The 19,633-nt window shown below is 50.2% G+C and overlaps 1 protein-coding gene across 8 annotated transcripts in view; it reads right to left on the reverse strand.

The window, feature by feature from the left end:
• The window catches only part of LOC144755520 (6-phosphofructo-2-kinase/fructose-2,6-bisphosphatase 2-like), a 342,874-nt gene extending 330,936 nt beyond the window's left edge, over positions 1-11,938 (reverse strand). For 5 of the 8 annotated variants that reach the window (XM_078644531.1, XM_078644528.1, XM_078644529.1 and 2 more), the window contains exon 1: positions 11,763-11,891. The gene's annotated coding sequence lies outside the window, so the exon portion shown is untranslated. Of the gene's footprint in view, positions 1-11,762 lie in introns of all 8 variants that reach the window. The other 3 variants (XM_078644530.1, XM_078644525.1, XM_078644524.1) reach the window with 3 other exon arrangements.
• Positions 11,939-19,633: the final 7,695 nt, after the last annotated feature.

A 19,633-nucleotide genomic window follows, 5' to 3' on the forward strand; every position in this document is an offset into this window, starting at 1 on the left:
ATGTTTTGTTCTACTATGCTATGTTTTGTTCTACTAGGCTATGTTTTGTTTTGTTTTGCTATGCTTTGTTATGCTGTGCTATGTTTTGTTGGTGAGAGTGCGTGAGTGTGTGTGAGAGAGTGAGTGAGGGTGGGTAAGGGTGCGTGAGGGGGTGTGAGGGGGGGTGAGGGGGGGTGTGTGGGGGGTGTGTGGGGGGTGTGTGGGGGGTGTGTGAGGGTGTGTGAGGGTGAGAGGGGGTGTGAGGGTGAGAGGGGGTGTGAGGGTGAGAGGGTGTGTGAGGGTGAGAGGGGGTGTGAGGGTGGAGAGGGGGTGTGAGGGTGGAGAGGGGGTGAGGGGGGAGAGAGGGTGAGAGGGTGAGGGTGTGAGTGAGGGTGAGGGTGTGAGAGGGTGTGAGTGAGGGGGTGTGAGGGTGAGGGGGTGTGAGGGTGAGGGGGTGTGAGGGTGAGGGGGTGTGAGGGTGAGGGGGTGTGAGGGTGAGGGGGTGTGAGGGTGAGGGGGTGTGAGGGTGAGGGGGTGTGAGGGTGAGGGGGTGTGAGGGTGAGGGGGTGTGAGGGTGAGGGGGTGTGAGGGTGAGGGGGTGTGAGGGTGAGGGGGTGTGAGGGTGAGGGGGTGTGAGGGTGAGGGGGTGTGAGGGTGAGGGGGTGTGAGGGTGAGGGGGTGTGAGGGTGAGGGGGTGTGAGGGTGAGGGGGTGTGAGGGTGAGGGGGTGTGAGGGTGAGGGGGTGTGAGGGTGAGGGGGTGTGAGGGTGAGGGGGTGTGAGGGTGAGGGGGTGTGAGGGTGAGGGGGTGTGAGGGTGAGGGGGTGTGAGGGTGAGGGGGTGTGAGGGTGAGGGGGTGTGAGGGTGATGGGGTGTGAGGGTGATGGGGTGTGAGGGTGATGGGGTGTGAGGGTGATGGGGTGTGAGGGTGATGGGGTGTGAGGGTGATGGGGTGTGAGGGTGATGGGGTGTGAGGGTGATGGGGTGTGAGGGTGATGGGGTGTGAGGGTGATGGGGTGTGAGGGTGATGGGGTGTGAGGGTGATGGGGTGTGAGGGTGATGGGGTGTGAGGGTGATGGGGTGTGAGGGTGATGGGGTGTGAGGGTGATGGGGTGTGAGGGTGATGGGGTGTGAGGGTGTGTGGGGTGTGAGGGTGTGTGGGGGGTGAGGGTGAGTGGGGGTGAGGGTGAGTGGGGGTGAGGGTGAGTGGGGGTGAGGGTGAGTGGGGGTGAGGGTGAGTGGGGGTGAGGGTGAGTGGGGGTGAGGGTCAGTGAGGGTGAGAAGGTTCTGAGGGTGAGGGGGTGAGGGTGAGTGAGGGTGTGACGGTGAGAAGGAGTGAGGGTGAGGGTCCAAAGTAAATGGTGGCAGGGCAGACATCATAAGACAGAGAGAAGAGACTGCGTCGTGACTGTGTTGATCTGTTTCAGAATCAGGAGGGGCAGAGTCAGCACAGTCTGCGAGGGATCAACGTGTCTAGAGGCAAAGCATAGCGGATTAGAATTGCAGCTAGCAAGTCGAGTGTTTTCAAGCTGAGTGTCCCTAGAGAGATGGCAACACAGCAACAGCATTTGAGGAGCAAGGCTACTGTAAACAAGCACTGTAGGCTGTCACTTTCATCCAGAAGAAAAAACAAGAACGGTGCGGAGAATGCCGAACAAAACACAGCTTCCCCGCTAAATGGATGTAAAAAAAAAAAACAAGCTCTCGGCCGTGTGAGGGTGAGGGGTGTGAGGGTGAGGGGGTGTGAGCGTGGTGTGTGAGGGTGTGTGTGTGAGGGTGAGAGGGTGAGTGAGGGTGTGTGAGGGGGTGTGAGGGTGAGGGTGAGTGAGGGGGTGTGAGGGTGAGAGGGCGGGTGAGAGGGTGTGAGGGTGTGAGGGTGAGGGGGTGAGAGGGTGTGTGAGGGTGAGAGGGTGTGTGAGGGTGAGAGGGTGTGTGAGGGTGAGAGGGTGTGTGAGGGTGAGAGGGTGTGTGAGGGTGAGAGGGTGTGTGAGGGTGAGAGGGTGTGTGAGGTTGAGAATGTGTGAGGGTGAGAGGGTGTGTGAGGGTGAGAGGGGGTGTGAGGGTGAGAGGGGGTGTGAGGGTGAGAGGGGGTGTGAGGGTGAGAGGGGGTGTGAGGGTGAGAGGGGGTGTGAGGATGAGAGGGGATGAGAGGGGGTGTGAGGGTGAGAAGGGGTGTGAGGGTGAGGGGGGATGAGGGGGGAGTGAGGGTGTGAGGGTGAGGGTGTGAGGGTGAAGGGGGGTGGGTGAGAGGGTGGGTGTGAGAGGGGGCGAGAGGGTGAGAGGGTGAGAGGGGACGAGAGGGTGAGAGGGGACGAGAGGGTGAGAGGGTGAGAGGGTGAGGGGGTGAGGGGGTGAGGGGGTGAGGGGGCGAGAGGGTGAGGGGGCGAGAGGGTGAGAGGGCGAGAGGGTGAGAGGGTGAGAGGGTGAGAGGGTGAGGGTGTGAGAGGGTGAGGGTGTGAGTGAGGGTGAGGGTGTGAGTGAGGGTGAGGGTGTGAGTGAGGGTGAGGGTGTGAGTGAGGGTGTGAGTGAGGGTGATGGGGTGTGAGGGTGATGGGGTGTGAGGGTGATGGGGTGTGAGGGTGATGGGGTGTGAGGGTGATGGGGTGTGAGGGTGATGGGGTGTGAGGGTGATGGGGTGTGAGGGTGATGGGGTGTGAGGGTGATGGGGTGTGAGGGTGATGGGGTGTGAGGGTGATGGGGTGTGATGGGGTGTGAGGGTGATGGGGTGTGAGGGTGATGGGGTGTGAGGGTGATGGGGTGTGAGGGTGATGGGGTGTGAGGGTGATGGGGTGTGAGGGTGATGGGGTGTGAGGGTGATGGGGTGTGAGGGTGATGGGGTGTGAGGGTGATGGGGTGTGAGGGTGATGGGGTGTGAGGGTGATGGGGTGTGAGGGTGATGGGGTGTGAGGGTGATGGGGTGTGAGGGTGATGGGGGTGAGGGTGATGGGGGGTGAGGGTGTGTGGGGGTGAGGGTGTGTGGGGGTGAGGGTGTGTGGGGGGTGAGGGTGTGTGGGGGGTGAGGGTGTGTGGGGGTGAGGGTGTGTGGGGGGTGAGGGTGTGTGGGGGGTGAGGGTGTGTGGGGGTGAGGGTGTGTGGGGGTGAGGGTGTGTGGGGGTGAGGGTGTGTGGGGGTGAGGGTGTGTGGGGGTGAGGGTGTGTGGGGGTGAGGGTGTGTGGGGGTGAGGGTGAGTGGGGGTGAGGGTGAGTGAGGGTGAGGGTGAGTGGGGATGAGGGTGAGTGGGGATGAGGGTGAGTGGGGATGAGGGTGAGTGGGGATGAGGGTGAGTGGGGATGAGGGTGAGTGGGGATGAGGGTGAGTGAGGGTGAGAAGGTTCTGAGGGTGAGGGGGTGAGGGTGAGTGAGGGTGTGACGGTGAGAAGGAGTGAGGGTGAGGGTCCAAAGTAAATGGTGGCAGGGCAGACATCATAAGACAGAGAGAAGAGACTGCGTCGTGACTGTGTTGATCTGTTTCAGAATCAGGAGGGGCAGAGTCAGCACAGTCTGCGAGGGATCAACGTGCCTAGAGGCAAAGCATAGCGGATGTAGAATTGCAGCTAGCAAGTCGAGTGTTTTCAAGCGGAGTGTCCCTAGAGAGATGGCAACACAGCAACAGCATTTGAGGAGCAAGGCTACTGTAAACAAGCACTGTAGGCTTTCACTTTCATCCAGAAAAAAAACCAAGAACGGTGCAGAGAACGCCGAACAAAACACAGCTTCCTCGCGAAATGGATGTAAAAAAAAAACAAGCTCTCGGCCTTGCTGTGGTGGGGGGGGGGGCGGGAGCGCATTCCTTTGAAGTCTGATGCCGAGGCACAGACAAATGGTGGTGTGTGATGTGGCTGGCTTTGTGCACGCGCATAGCTCACATGAACTGTACGCGAACCGCAGGCTAGGTAGACTTTTCTTTTCCGCTTACTATAATCTCACCTATTTATCTGTGCGGGATATAATAGGCGAGACATAAAAAGGTGTTGGGACGGAAGGGACTCAGAAGCTGTGAGTTGATGCCTGTCAACCCATTAGGTGCCCCATGTTCTCTGGATTTCTTACCTTTGATGGCACACAACCTATCCAGTCCTTCTCCTTTCAATAAAAAGGTGACCTCTTGCTGTAAATCTCCTGTTCTGTTATTTTTCCAGAATATTATGATTATAAAGGCCTCTATCACAGGTTTCTACGTGCACAAATGTACCCGCAGAGCCCAGCACTCGAACAGATTAAACTCAAGTACACAGCCTATACAAAGCGCTTCACATTATAGACAACCCCTTTAAAACACAATTTCAGCCTTTATTCCAACTGAATTGTGATGCAAACCGATCATTTATTTTAAAGGTTTTATAAGGCGCTGGCTGAACCCCAGGGTATCAGAGCAATTTACATGAGTGAGGATAGTACAGGCATAATACAGTTGTTCATAACGTAAAGATCACACAGGTCAGATTATAAAGAACAAGTAGCATAATATAAATTAGCATATGTCAAACCAAAAGAGAAATGAAACATAAATAAAATGGATATGTGTAGTCGAATTATATACAGTAGCCTGAGATGGAGGGAGGCTAGGTGGGTGGAGGGAGGAATGGGGGTAGAGAAAAATAGACCAAGGAAGGGGCGGTAGTAATTAAGGGGAGGGAGTATGGAGGGAAGAGGGTAAGAAAAGGGGAAGGCATACAGGGAAAAGGAGGGGAAGGGAGAGAGTAGGAAAAAGTGGGGAAAGGAAAGGATTATGGACCCCAATATTTCTTGAGCAAGTGCAATTTGAGGTCTTTTTTAAAGCTGATGTAGGAGGGGTTACAGCGCAGGTCTTTAGGGAGGGCATTTCAGATGCTGGGGGCATATCCAGAGAAAGAGCGAGATTGTGTGTTTTTATTTTTTGTCAGGAGAGGGACAAGGAGGAGAGCGTTGGTGCTTCTCAACGGTCGGGCACAGCCTGCTTTGTTGAGTTTATCAGTGAGATACAGCAGGGCCTTTCCGGGAAGGGCTTTGTGCGTATTGCATGCCATCTTGTAGGTGGATCTGCCTTTGATGGGCAGCCATTTAAGGGCCTTAAGGAACGAGGAGATGTGGTCAAAGCGTTTGCAGTCGGTGATTAGCCTGGCCTCTAGGTTTAGCACAGATTTGAGTGGGGCTAGGTGAACTTTTGGGGTTCCGGAGTGGATAACGTTACCATAGTCCATTCTCGAGAGGAGAAGAGATTGGACAACCGATTTAAAGTAGTCAACTGGGATGAAGGGTTTGATTTTTCTGAGATGGCGTAGAGTGAAGAGCTCTCCTTTGGCCGAGTTTTTTATGTGAGCCTGGAGGGTAAGGCTTTTGTCAATGGTGATGCCAAGTGATTTTACTTAGTTTGACAAGATGAGCGGACAGTTGAGGGCATTAAAGGTCACATTTTTCAAGTCCTTTGGAAAGGAGGGAGAGGTTGGGGATGGGGTGGAGATTATTAAGGTCTTTGGGGTCAGCATTTCGATTTTTAAGAATGGGAGTGATTTGTCTGAGTTGGAGGGAGGTACACATCCTGAGGTAAGGGAGGAGTTGATGATAGAGGTCTAATAAGGAGCATTGATGTGCTTAAGCTCCAGGACAAGGTTAGCAGGGAGAGGGTCTTTGGTGTGTGAGGATGGTTTAAGTTTGGAGATGTTAAGAGACTTAAAGCTCCGTTACGGGGTGGAAATTATGCCAGGAGGCACTGTTCTTAGGATGTGAGTTAGAAAGGCTGGCATTCGGAGGGGTAGTGTCAGGAAGGAGGAGTTGGGGAGGGGGGCTAGTTAATAGGGAGAGAGGTTGAGAAGTAGAGTCAGCGATAGATAGGGGATAAGGAGAGATCTGAGATGCAAGGAAGGATTGGTCTAAAATTGCTATTTTTTCGGAGAAGAAGTTAGCAATTTCTTAGCATCTGTCAGTTGTGGCCATTCGGGTTGGAGGGGCAGAAGAAGTTTGGTTTCGAACTATGTTGAACAGATCTCTGGGTCTATGTTTTGCACGACCGATTTGTGTACGGAAGAAAAAAGCCTTTTCCAAGAAAATTTGTATCTTGTACGTGGCTCTAGCGCACCTAAGGAGAGCAAGATAGGCGGGAGAAGGGTGTTGTCTCCATGTTCTTTCTGTAAGTCTAAGTGCATGTCTTTCGTCATTGAGGTTGGAATTGAACCACGATTTAGATGGAATGTTTCTTAGGGTTTTAAGTTTGGACGGGGCAATTTGGTCTAAGACATCGATGACAGTTTTATTAAAATGCTCGTGAGTTTGTTAGCATTTAGGGAGAGAGGGTTGAGAAGTTTTGAGTTTAGACTCCAGTTCACCAGGGGGGATGCGATTAAGATTTCTAGTCCATTTTGTGGCTTTGATGTTATTGGTGGGGGGGTGGAGCTGAGGTGGCGCTAGAGAGCAAAATGAAGTGATGGTCAGACCAGTCGATGGGGATGATGTTGGAGAGGGAAGCCAAGTCGTTGTTGGCAATGTTGGCCTCAAAAGTGGCCCCTCTAGAGTGGGTGGGAGAATGGCAGAGGTTTTGAGTTCACTGATCTCAAGAAGATTGGTGAGGAGATTGACTGAGGGGGTCATGAGTAACATTCCAGTGGAGATTGAAATCTCCAAGGAAGATATTTTTTTAGTTCGAGATAGACTATTGAGTAAGAAGTTCGGATAGTTCTTCAACGAAGGGAAGTGGGTCACCAGGATGGTGGTAGATATTATGCAGTCGAATCGGGGGGAGAACCTTGAGACTTAAGTTAGTCTTCAAGGTATTCAAAGGTATTGCCGTTGGGGTTCTTGCCAAGGGAAAGGTGATCATTTTTAAAGATCATCATTAATACACCCCCTATTCTCTCAGTTCGGTCTTTTCTGATGATAGAGTAACTGGGGTGCAGGGGGGGGTAAGTCAAGGCAAGAAGTAGAGTGATCATTGAGCCAGGTTTCTGTGAGGAAGGCGATGTTGATAGCTTCGCTAAGGATAGTGTCTGATATTTCAATTGCATGTTGGAAGGCCAAACGGCAGTTCACGAGCATGCAGGCGAGGAGTTTAGGGAAGTCTTTGTGGGGAGAGCGTGCATGGATGGTGGTACATAGGGGTGAGGGTCTGGAGGAGAAGGGTGAAGGGTGAAGAGGGGAATCTGCTGGTCCCCACAATAATGGGAATGTTGGAGTGAGGGGGGAGGAACGTTAATTGAGGAATTAGGAAGGTAGGAGTTGCAGAGGTCATGGAGGTCGTAAGAGATGACTCTATGCACAGTGGGTCTATGGGTACAGCAGCCGAGGGGTGTAGTGTTCCCAGGTTTAGGATTAGAGAAGCGTTGTGAGCCAGGACCGACGGAGATAGAGCGGTTAAAGATGGACTTGGAGTAGAGGGAGTTGAAATCTTCTCTCAGCCGTGTGAGTTCAGTTGTCAATGTTGAGAGGTTGCGTTCAATGTTGGACAGACTCTGGATTAAAGGAAATGGGGAGAACGCGGTTGGGAAAGAGGTGGAGGGAAGGATGGGTTCATTGTTGGTCGGGGGAGAAAATCTGGTGCGAGGAGATGGAGACAGTTCGGGGAGGGGGATAAGAAGAGTGCACAGGTTCTAGGATGCATGGTGGGCAGATGAGAAGGACGGGACATTCCTAGAATCAGGAGATGTGGTTTGAGATGATAAGAGGCCGTGAGGGGGGTGGGTGTGGACGATAGCGGGTGTAGAGGGAGGACTGCAGTTCTGAGCGGGTGAGAAAGAGGTCGGGCCGAGTGGGGAGAATTTGGGGGTTCTAGGGAGGGGGGCAAGGCAGTAGGAATGTGGTCTGGGGTAGCATTAGGGGATGGAGGGAGACGGTCATTGGAGAACGAGTGAGGTTGGGAGAGGGATGGTGTTCTTTGGAGACCGGGGGGAGGGAGGGTCTCAGGGGGGACTAAGTGATTGGATGTAGAGAATCGGGGGACAGCATTAGCAGTAGAGACATCTAGGTGAGGCAGGATTAGAGGCGATGGAAAGAGCCAAAGCGCGTTGAGGGGTTGAGTAGAAGGGGTGTCACTAACCCTACCTCTACCCCCACACAATTCATACTTGCTTACTTCTGTCAGGAGTGCACAGCATCTGCAATAGTTAGGCTCTGAAAATGTTGCTCTTACTGCGTGCTTGATAAACAAACAAACACGTATCTGGTGATTTGACTTGAAAAAGAGAAGTTTTATTTTCCCTTGATTGCAAAATCCTTTTTTCTGTGTAATATTAGTAAACTTTGCATTTGCAAAGTATTATTTTGCTTAAATTGTTTTTTGGGGCCCAAGTGTTACAGTGTTGTGTGAGCTATCTTGGATGTAAATGTTTATAAAAGTGTTTTGCAACAGAAAAACATGTTGCTATGTGCTCTTTGTTGCTTCCTCAACGTTGTCCAATGTTGTTAAAAATTACATTGTGAAGAAGGGTTTCTGGCATAGTGGAATGGCCACTTGGCTGGCTTTGCGCCAGACTGTCTAGCCCATAGGTACTTGCATACATTTTCCAAGGGGCCACAAAGTTTGGTTCATGATGTGACCGAGGGCTGCATTGATGCTAGCACTGTGGCGGTCATGAAGGGGGTGAGGTTGCTGCAGTATGGTTGGTGTAGGGGAAGCAAAGCATATACATCTAGTGAATGAAATGCCTAATGTGAAACCAGAAAACATGGGATTAATCTTGACTTCCCCACTTTACCAAATTGTGTGATCCCAGGCCATTGTTTTATTTCACTATCCTTCCTTTCTGTTTATTATTGCATATAAGAGAATCTCAAAATGCAAGACTTCAGGATCCTCGCTGTGCAAAGCCTTCTGTGTTCGATTTGACAAACTATAATGTTGTTCATGTATAATAGACACCCAGGCCACTCAAAGAGTGCACGTAACGGACTTGCCTCTTAGTTCACTATTGGCACTGTTTTCGGGTGGGGGGATGGAGAATGAATGTTTCTGAGTTTATGTTTGACAACTATCACTTTAAAAGAAAATACTTCTCAATGCACTTATATAAATCGGATGTACTAAAGTGAAATAGCTCTGCATGTTAATGGAATACACTTTTTGATTTTTGAAGAGACTGTATCATAATTTTACACTTTTGCTGCAAGATGTCTATAAAAATGAAGGTGTTCCTAAAGTTAAGCAGAGCAGGATAACCTACTTCCTTTCTGTAACTTCAGTTAACGTTTAAATAAAGGCGTGTCTGTTTATTTTACATCTTTTTAATCATAGTGCTGAGGGAAAACAGCAATCCAGTGCTGTTGTTGTCCAGGCAGCCACAATTAAAGGTCAGAAGGGCCGCATGCGGCCCCCAAGTTGTACTTGGAGTATCACTGGTCTAGCCTGCCCCATCTGAGCATGCTGTCACAACGTAGTAGATTTTGGTCCACAATTCCCAGGGCTTCACATACCCAGGTGTCAGTGGTTTAGGACATCAGAGGTAAAAAAAAGGGTGACTGTCTTGAGCGACACCCCTCTTTTGGCCTGTTAGGACCTGCGTAGGCATGGGCAGGAACTTCTGTTCTTGTAATGGCAAATCACACCACTCTGCGCAAAGATCTACCATCTTCAAGACCTATGGGACATAAACCTAATGTTCCACGTATAAAAATCCTGAAACTGTACAACCTTTTTAACAATCATAAATATAATAGATATTTTTATAGACCAACAGTTCTCACTCCTATATGTACCCTAACAAGTAAAGTCGAAAATCTGCCTGCCACTACCAACTCTTGATAACAAGCCTCAACTGCCCATTTTTTCCCGACTCGTGTTCTTTCACTCTACTCTCTCACTGTCTTTTCACTTACCCTACCACACTCCTCCTAAAGACACTGCTATGTGTCACCTCAGCCAAGTATGTCTATCTAACAATTCAGTACTGCTCAAGTAAACACCACAGATCATCTACCTTTGTATGTCTGTCTAATTTGGCTATACATTATGGTATCTCCTGAAGGCTGAGCAATGTCGTAAGGGCTAACATTCTGTCATTATTGGGTTGGCTCATTTTGCATTTTCTGGTCGCTTGGAGTGTGTTGCTTCTAGGATGACTGCATATAATATTGCACTGGTACCACTATTGCCAGAACGTAGCTATATGCTTACATGACCGCTCACATGATCACTACTCACCCCAACCATCTAAATGACCAAATACATGAACTTCTTATGGACATATGGTATGACAGATTGCATGAGAGTTTGTGTCAGTTTTATATAAAAGACTACATGGTAAATTCAATGACAAACCACTAACAAGCTTTGTAGCAACTGTGTGATAAAAATCATGGTAAACAGTAACAACCTGTATGACAAATGTCTTTAATGTTGTTAAGTGTTCCAGGGAGTAGCATGTTATTCACTCGTAAACTGCAATACCACCTCACAATGGTAGTAAGGGCTATATAAATACCAATATAATACACGATAAAAAGTTCCTAATAGCGGTAAAGCATCCCATATAACGCAAAACACATAACCTTAACCTCCATATTTTGGTAACTGCATACAATTTGCACGAAACAAATTACAAAATGCACGACACACCGTAACCCTTATGCATAACTAACACGTGGTTCCCAAGGAGTTGCATTCTACCCATTCACAAAGTGCTTCAGTGACTCATCAGGGGTAGTAAGCACCACATAAATACTCATAGACCCCCTTGTCTGCAGCCTGATTATCTTTCTATAACGCTCTAATTAAGACCCTCTCACATACCCTGCTGGCCAGCTAAATATCCAATACACCATATAAACACTCCTCCCTATGCACCACACAATCTGAAAGGACATCCACCACAAGTCCCTATTCCCGGTCTATAACATTTCATCACCGACTTCCCACGTGCTCTACAGCCACAACCGCAATCCTCTCCCTAGAGACCATATGGACATGTCCTCTCTGCATCCATGCAAAAAGTATATATTAGTCCCCTCTGCCTCCCACCCACACTCCTTAGACTCAGGCATCCAAACCTGCTGACAGGTGTTTAAAGTCACATTATAGACATGTACTCTACGTCCTGCCTAAAACATCCTATAAACATGTCATTCATGACACTGCGAATCAGCCTATGAACAGGTTTTCTTTTTCCACATAGCTCAAAAACAGTCTCAACCCTCCACACTTTCTCCCCAGGACACAGGTTATCAATGTCCCTCACGCTGCCGTTACCAAAGGTCCAGAAACAAGCTGTTCACGGAACATGGGTAGGTCCTCTTTGACCTACAGCCTCCCCACACCTGTCATAAGCTGCTCTTTCCACCCCCACACAAGACCTAGAGACAGGATCACCCGGAACACTACAGGTAACCAACACCCGTTTGGCCACAAACCGTATAGACCGGATTTGTAACCTATCAACCATGCATACACGGAGTATTCATCTTTACTTTTGTTTAACGTATCAACCATGCAACAGACAGGTCATTTTTATCACCGCATACACTTATGGAAAGTTCATCTGAGCTCACACGAGCCAAACCTGTTCCACAGCACACACCCTATAAACATAAACTTGCCCCAACACACCAGTCACACATCATGCAGCCCGAACATCCATTGAGTCCCCCTCTACGCATAGGCATTTTCACTTGCCTGTCTCGCCCGCACAATCCTTTGCATAGGTACTATTCCCCCAAATGACAAAGCCAGCTCCTTCCTGATCCACGGCTAAAAAAAACTGTATAATTGTCCGCCGAGCCCTAGGTGCATCCTTTATTACATCTAATCCATTAAGAATACCACGCGACCCCCTGACAAGTCCAAGCTCCATTCCGCATTCACTAGCGATATAGCTCCTTTTTCTTGCCTTAACCGGTTGCTCCTTTCCTCCAAGCTCCTGTGCCTTTCCTTGTTTCCCGTTCCTGACCGCTCACCTTCAGCTCCTCTTCTGCTGTCACTCAGTGGCCCGCTAGCGGGTCCTGTAACTATGGAACCCGGCACCGGAAATGACGAACACCACTCCCACGGCGAGCCCCCTCATGTGATGTTTCGCAAGACTGAACGACCTTCAAGATAGACAAAGAAAGAGGACAGGTACTGTAGCGTTCTTTTCTTCGGGCACATGTCGGCCATCTTAGACGAAAATATTTACTCCTATTTACTCTTTAGAAGTTTGAAACATACAGAACACATAGTTGAGAGACTAACATTTATATGTGAAGTGTTGAAATGTATAAATAGTAAACGTTTTTAAACAAAAGTAAAGATGAATACTCCTTGTATGCCTTACATACACAGTCTATTAGGAAGGTAAAGGTATGGCTAGGTGGCAGCCCTTCCTAGGTAAATACTGATGTGCTGCTTCAGTCCAGGTTTTCTCTTTGAGTTTTGGTACTTGTAGTCTTGGGTTCCATTACAAACAGGACTTACAGGTTCCAGAATTCAAAGAAAAAAAACCTGTGTCCTTGCGTAAAGTAACTGTAAAGGTCGGCTTCCACCTCAATAATTACACGGGAGCCCAGGGGTGGTAGTAAAGTGTTCCCTTTAACAAATAAACCGCTGATTCAAACTGCCTTATAACGTTCTTTATTAATTGTATAGATTTCCCTGAAGAGCGCCGAGCCGGCGCTGTCGGTTGTACTCTGCCGCGCCTCCTAATGAGTTGCGCGCGCAACCTCCTAAAATGGCCGCCGCACGTCACGTTGTTACGTGACGTGCAACGACTAGTAAGCGCCACTACATATCTCCCTTTTTTCCAAACAACAATTGAGTCACTTACAGTTCACTGTCCATATCGAAATCTCGAAACCTGGAGGGTCTCACAACAGACCTTCCACTCCTGGTCACTCTGGTGGGGTTCTCCGGGGGCTCTTGGCTCTGCACCTCGTTACATCTTTCCTCTCTCAGCGCAGCCGCGCCCTCCTCCGTGCTTCTTCTTTGTAGGTCCATATCAGTTCCATGTTGACCATTCGCTCTCCTCTCCTCCAGTTGTTCATCTCTAGCACTTCCTCCTCCTTGCTGCTCACCGGTGCATTGTTCCATCTCTACGTTCGGCTCTTCCCTATCTTCCCATTCAGTTCCGTTTTGCTCCCATTGCAAGATCTTGTTACACCTGGCCATGCGGTCTTGGGACCACACATTCCCATCACTCAGCAGGGCCGCTCGGTCGTACACTTCTTTGACTTGCATGGGCCTGCTGTATTTGCTGTCTCCTTTCTTCTGTAACGTCGCCAACTTTACTCTTACCCATTCGCCCTTCTCCAAGCTTGCCCCTTTAACATTCTTCCGTTTGTTGTAGTGGTTGGTATAAATGGACTGTGCCTTTTCCAGGTTGGCACGTACCACCGCGAGAGACCATTCGCTGGTGATAACCTTCTCCTTCCAAATCCGGTTGTCATGCGTGAAGGGTTCACACCCTCTCAAAATCTGGAATGGGCTGTATCCAGTTCCAGTGGGAGTGATCCTGTAGGCCCATACCATGTTCTCTATGGCTTTCTCCCAATCCTTGTTTCAGGAAATCGCAGCTTGTACGGCACCCATCACAACCCTGTTAAATCGTTCCACCAAGCCATTTCCAGCTGGATGGTAGATCGCCGTGTGTTTTATTGTGATGCCGTTCCTCTGCATAAATTTGTTCCACTTTTCTGACGTGAATTGGGGGCCGTTATCACTCAGGATGGACTTGGGGATGCCCTCTCTCACAAAAGTGTCTGACAAAAATTTTAAAATGTTCTCAGTGTCCATGGTCTCATCCACCTTCACCTCCGGCCATTTGGAGTATCGGTCCATGAGGACACATACATACTTCTGAGTGCCCTGGTCGTCAAGGATGGGTCCTAATATGTCTATTGATAGTTCTTCCCACGGGTTCTGCGGGGTTTCGAACCGTCCTAGCGCAGGACGCAGGGGTTTGAGCGTCTTGTCAGCTCCTTGGCACTGTGGACACTCTCTGACGTGCCTCTCTGCTCTTATGTCCATGCCTGGCCACCAGTAGTTTTGTTTGGCCCTTAACTTAAATTTTCCTATGCCAAGATGGCCCTCGTGTAACATGTTCAGTAACCTGGTAATGAGGTTCCTCGGGGGATCACCTTGTCTCCTCTATACGTGAACACTCCTTTGTCCCCTACCGACAATTCTTCCCTTACTTCGTAGTATGGCTTGATCTGTTCACTCACGTGTCTTTTGTCTGGCCAGCCCTTGACAATGTGCATCTTCACTTCCTTCATGACACTGTCCTCCTCGTATTCCTCTGTCCACTCCTGGTAGCTGATGACTTTCTCCTGATCCTCCACGAGAGCTACCAATTCCCTTTGGTCTGTAGGGTCTTCTTCTCCTGGCTCCATGGCTGCTGCACTGCTCAGGTAGTCTGCTACTCGGTTCCGATTTCCTGGAATGTGCTCCACATCATACCTGAATTCAAGTAGTTTCAGAGTCATTTTTGATATTCTGGGAGTGGCGTTGGCGTGTCCACTAGATGTTAGCACCTTCACCAACGGCTTATGATCTGTCTTAAGCAGGAAACGGGTTCCCCACAGAAATTGCCGAAATCTCGTCATGGCCCACACCACGGCCAGCATCTCCTTCTCAATTACACTGTATTTGCTTTCGGTAGCAGTCAATGCCCTGGATGCAAAACTGATCGTGTCCATCTGTCCTTGTCCGCGATCTTGCATGAGCACTGCGCCCAGGCCCTTTTCGCTGGCATCGGTTGTGAGCACAGTGGAGCCCTGTGGATCGTATCCCTTTAGCGGCACCGCTCCCGTGACGTCCTTCTTGATTGTCTCGAACTCACTTTGTGTCTCTTGTGTCCATTGGAAACTGGTGCTGTCCCTGGTCAGCATCCTCATGTGGTGTGTCTTTGAGGCAAAGTGTACCACAAATTTACTGTAATACTCCGCCATACCCAAAAATGATCTAACCTCCTCCTTGTTGGTGGGGGGCGGAGCTTCAGCGATCGCCTTTACATTTTCTGCTTTTGGTGTGATGCCTTGTACCCCTATCTCATGGCCTAGATAGGTCACCGACTCCAGGCCCAGTCGGCATTTTGTCCATTCTGCTGTGAGGCCTTTGCTTTCCAAGGTTTCCAGCACCTTCCCGAGCTTCTGATCATGGTCCATTTTGTCTCGCCCCATTACAAGAATGTCGTCCTGGAAATATTGGATACCTGTTATGTTCCCAAACAGCTGGTGCATTAGCTTCTGGAACACTGCGGCTGCCGAGGCCAGTCCAAACGGCATGCGGCAGAACTGATAGCATCCAAATGGGGTGATAAATGACGTGAGTTTTCTGCTGTCTGGGTGCAATACTATTTGGTGGTAGGCGGAGGTCAAATCGATGGTGAGTACCATTTGACCCCCCTGGTTTTTGCCAACATTTCATCGATCCTTGGGAGGGGGAATTTCTCTACGACAATGTTCTTATTTAATTCTCTCAGGTCAACACAGAGCCTGACCTTCCCATTGGGCTTCATGACTACCACCAACGGTGCGAGCCATTCTGCACAGGTGATGGGTTCAATTATCCCCTTCCTATCCAAGTCTTGAAGCTCTGTTTGGACTGCCTCTCTTACCGCTATGGGTACATTTCTCACCTTGTGGGCAACAGGAATGGCGTCCTCCTTGAGTACAATCTTGTGTTGGAATCTCTCCAGTTTTCCCACTGTACCTCCAAACACCTTTGGGTGGTCTTCTTTCCATTTATTCAGATTGGGCCATGTTTCCGGTTCCGTAAGCAGGATCTGTTCTTTTCCTCCTGGGTCTAGTTTGATTCCTAGGTCGCCCTGGTCCAGCCATCCCAAGACGGACGGTCCCCTCTCTGAGATGTACAGCTTGCAGAACGCTGACCGGCCTCTGAACTCGAACTTCAAGCGTCGGAATCCCACCATTGGGATGCGATCGCCGTTATATGTGACTGGTCGGATGTCCAGTTTCTCCAACTCTGGTCCTAACCTCGGTCTGAATGTTTCGTCCCACACCGCTCTTTGAACTATTGTGTAGGGGGAGCCAGTATCCGCCACTACGCTGATGGTTATTCCGCCCATTATCATTTCCAATACTGGTTTGTTTGTCCTTCTCCCATCCACACTTAATACCTGGTCATATATGCATAAGACGGTGACCACTTCTTCCTCTGCGGCCTCTTCCTGGGCTTCTTCCCCTTGGTCGATGTATTTCACCACGCTTTTGTACATCTTCTTCCGGCACACTTTCTCATAATGGCCGATGATACCGCAGTGCAAACACTTGGCCTTGAACGCGGGACATCTTCTGTCGTGTGCCTCATGGGACCAACTTCCGCACCTGTAGCACGTTTTCTTGTTGTCGTTGCCTGCTTGTTTTCCTTGCAGTCCTGCGTTGCCCTGCCATTTGTTGGATCCTTTTGGTGCGGGGCCCTTGTACCTCTGGTCCCTGCGAGGTTCCTCTTCATATACCCTGTTTACCATGGCGCTGGTTGCCGTGTCTTTCTTGGTTGCGTCAGCGCACCTACGTGCGAGTTCAGCCCTCTTGACGATAACCATCACATCTTTGAGTGTGGTGTCTCCGCTTGCCCATAGCTTGTCCTGAACGTTCGTGCTGGAGGTGTGCATCACTATCTGGTCTTTGATAAACTCCTCCTCCCACACTCCGTACCTGCACGTGGTCGCTAGTTTCTTCAGGGCCGCTACGTATTCCTCAATTGACTCTCCAGCCCGTTGTTTCCTCTGCTGGAAGTTGAATCTGTCGACTGACACACATACAGTGGGTCGGTAGTGTTCGTTCAGGTCGTCGATGGCGTGGGCGTACACGTCATCGTCCGTGCTTCCTCTCTGTTTGGGCACCAGACTTTTGTAGATTCTGAGTCCTTCTGGCCCCAGATTGAGTAGTAGTATGCGTTTTTTCCTTTTGGGGTTGAAGGTCTCTTCATTCTCGTCCTCCAGGACCCCTATGAAGTTGTCTATATATTCTCGCCAGTCCTCCCACTTCATCAGTGGTTCCCCTGGTTTCGGTAAGAACTGGACTGGTGCTATAGCGTATCCCGCTGGTGTGCTCATCTTCTCTTCCTTGACAGTGGTTCTTTGTTCCCTTTCCCGGTGGGGCTCCCTGGGGTGCTATCCGTTTCTTCTTTTCTGGGTTGACCCTGGGGACTCTCAGTGTCAGCCCCCTCCCCCTCCTTTAAGGTAGCCAGCTCGGATCCCCACGTGAATTTGGGTGGTCTGGATTTGGCGCACTGTTCTGGCTGCTCTGGGGTCTCTGTGCCACCTTTTCTGTTGTGTGGCAGTTATGGCTCTGCCGCGCTCTTCAGGTTACAGTACCTTAAGTGGTGCTTATAGTTCTGTAATGTCCGGTTCGTGCTGCACAGGGTTGCTTGGCTGCGCTGGCCCGACCTCGGGCTGGGTCTGTCTGGGTTGATTGGAGCTCTGCTGGCCCTTTCTGTGCCCACGTGGTGGGTCCGTTTTCATTCCCGTTTTTGGTTTTTTCTGAGGGTTGCTGGTCGAATCCCGACCTCGTCGCCACTGTAGTGTTCCCTTTAACAAATAAACCGCTGATTCAAACTGCCTTATAACGTTCTTTATTAATTGTATAGATTTCCCTGAAGAGCGCCGAGCCGGCGCTGTCGGTTGTACTCTGCCGCGCCTCCTAATGAGTTGCGCGCGCAACCTCCTAAAATGGCCGCCGCACGTCACGTTGTTACGTGACGTGCAACGACTAGTAAGCGCCACTACAGGTAGGTACTGCCTTTATTTCACTGAGCGCCGGGGAGAGCTTCTGACGGGCTCTGGAGTCGCGGCTCTCTGAAATGGCCACACTTCCGTATCCGCCCACGGCACCCGCCCCGAGAACAACTAGAGCGTCACCACATATCTCCCCCCTTTAACACCCTCACAAGGGACACATCCTGAACCTGATACTTCTCAGTCCAAAAGCACAAATCTGGGGAGTAGGGGATAAAGGAACAGTCTTACTTGATCTCCAAGCTGAAATCTTCGAATTTCTTGGGGGTCTTGACCGTTCTGCCCGACCTAGTTCTCATTGGCGCCCGACCGGTGTTTTCGCCTTGAGTCTTGACATGGCTTCCTTCCTCTTTAACAGTTGTGGTTCTTGATTGAGTCTGTCACATCCTTGTCCCCTTGGCATTGGGGGATTGGCCCTTGCAACGTCTTCCTCTTCCTCCTGGTAGCGCTGCTCTTCATTGCCTTCCCAACGGGGTTGATCCCCTGACCTGTCCAAATCCGCTGTCGCTTCGGGTCTCTGCTCTTCACCGTTAACTCCACTTAGTGGACTTGTCTCATCAGGAATCTCCCACTTTAGGATTTGCTGCACCTCGCCATCCTGTCTTACGACCATACCTTCCCATCGCTGAGCATACGGCTCTATCACTTGTAGTGGTGGTGTGAATTTGCTGCCACCCTTCTTTTTCATCACCGCCAGCTTTACTCTCACCCACTCGCCCTTTTCCAGGGCCACGTCCTGGACATTCCGCCTGTGGTTGTAATGTTCAGTGTACATGGCTTGTGCCCTTTCAATGTTCCGTCGCACCACCGCTGGGGACCATTTGCTCTGGACAATTAGATGTTTCCACGCCAGATTGTCCTTCGTGAAAGGGTCTCGTCCTCGCAGTATTTGGAAGGGGCTGTATCCCGTGCTGGCTGGAGTGATGCGGTACACCCACAACCTCTTCGGAAGCTCTCTTTCCCAGTCTTGTCCAGCGCTGATTGCAGCCTGCACCGATCCCATTATTACTCTGTTGAATCGTTCTGCCAACCCGTTCCCCGCTGGGTGGTAGATGGGGGTATGTTTGACTTCAATTCCGTTGCGGACCATAAAAGCATCCCATTTCGCAGACACAAACTGCGGTCCATTGTCACAGGTGATGTTAAGAAGGATAACACTGCTTCTGTGTCCACTGTCTCTTGCACCTCGACTTCCGTCTATTTGGAATACCGGTCCACCAAGACTATGGCATATTTCGGCACACCATTGGTATTGAGGATGGGTCCTAAAATGTCCACAGATAGCATTTCCCACTGGCTGGAGGGAACAGCGAGTTTACCCAGGAGTGGCCTCAACAGGATCTGTGTATTGTCCGCTCTGCCACAGGGTTCGCACAATCTTACGTGTCTTTCAACTTGGCTGTCCATGGCAGGCCACCTGTAAGCATGCTTCGCTCTGGCTTTTCTTTTCATTATGCCGAGGTGTCCCTCAGGGAGGATAGTTAGGAGGTGTTCCACCAAGATCTGTGGGGGAACTACCTTGTCCCCTCTCAGTAGGAAAGCTGGGTTGTCTCCAATCGACAATTCCTCTCGAACTTCCCAGAACTTCTTCAACTGGCTGTCAAGGTGTTTCTTATCCGGCCATCCATGCATTACGTAGCCTTTCACTGCTTCTAAGGCCTCATCTTGGGTGTACGCTTCTTCCCATTCCTTTTCGCTGATCACCCTGTCATGGTCGTGCGTAACGCCACCATGTAGCTTTCCAATCCGGAGGGTTCTTGGTCTTCCGCCCGTTCCATAGCCGCCGCTCTGCTTAGGAAATCAGCGACTCTGTTTTTGTTTCCAGGGATGTATTCAAATTCATATACATAGTCTAGTAATCTCAAGGTCATCTTTGCAATGCGGGGCCTCGCATGGGCATGTCCGCTGGAGGTGAGGACTTTCACTAGTGGTTTATGGTCCGTGCGAAGTAGGAAACTGGAGCCCCACAAGAACTGTCGGAACCGCTCCATGGCCCACACTGCTGCCAGCATCTCCTTTTCGATTAA

This window comes from Lissotriton helveticus, chromosome 5_1, assembly GCF_964261635.1.
Source record: "Lissotriton helveticus chromosome 5_1, aLisHel1.1, whole genome shotgun sequence".
Lineage (NCBI taxonomy): Eukaryota > Metazoa > Chordata > Amphibia > Caudata > Salamandridae > Lissotriton > Lissotriton helveticus.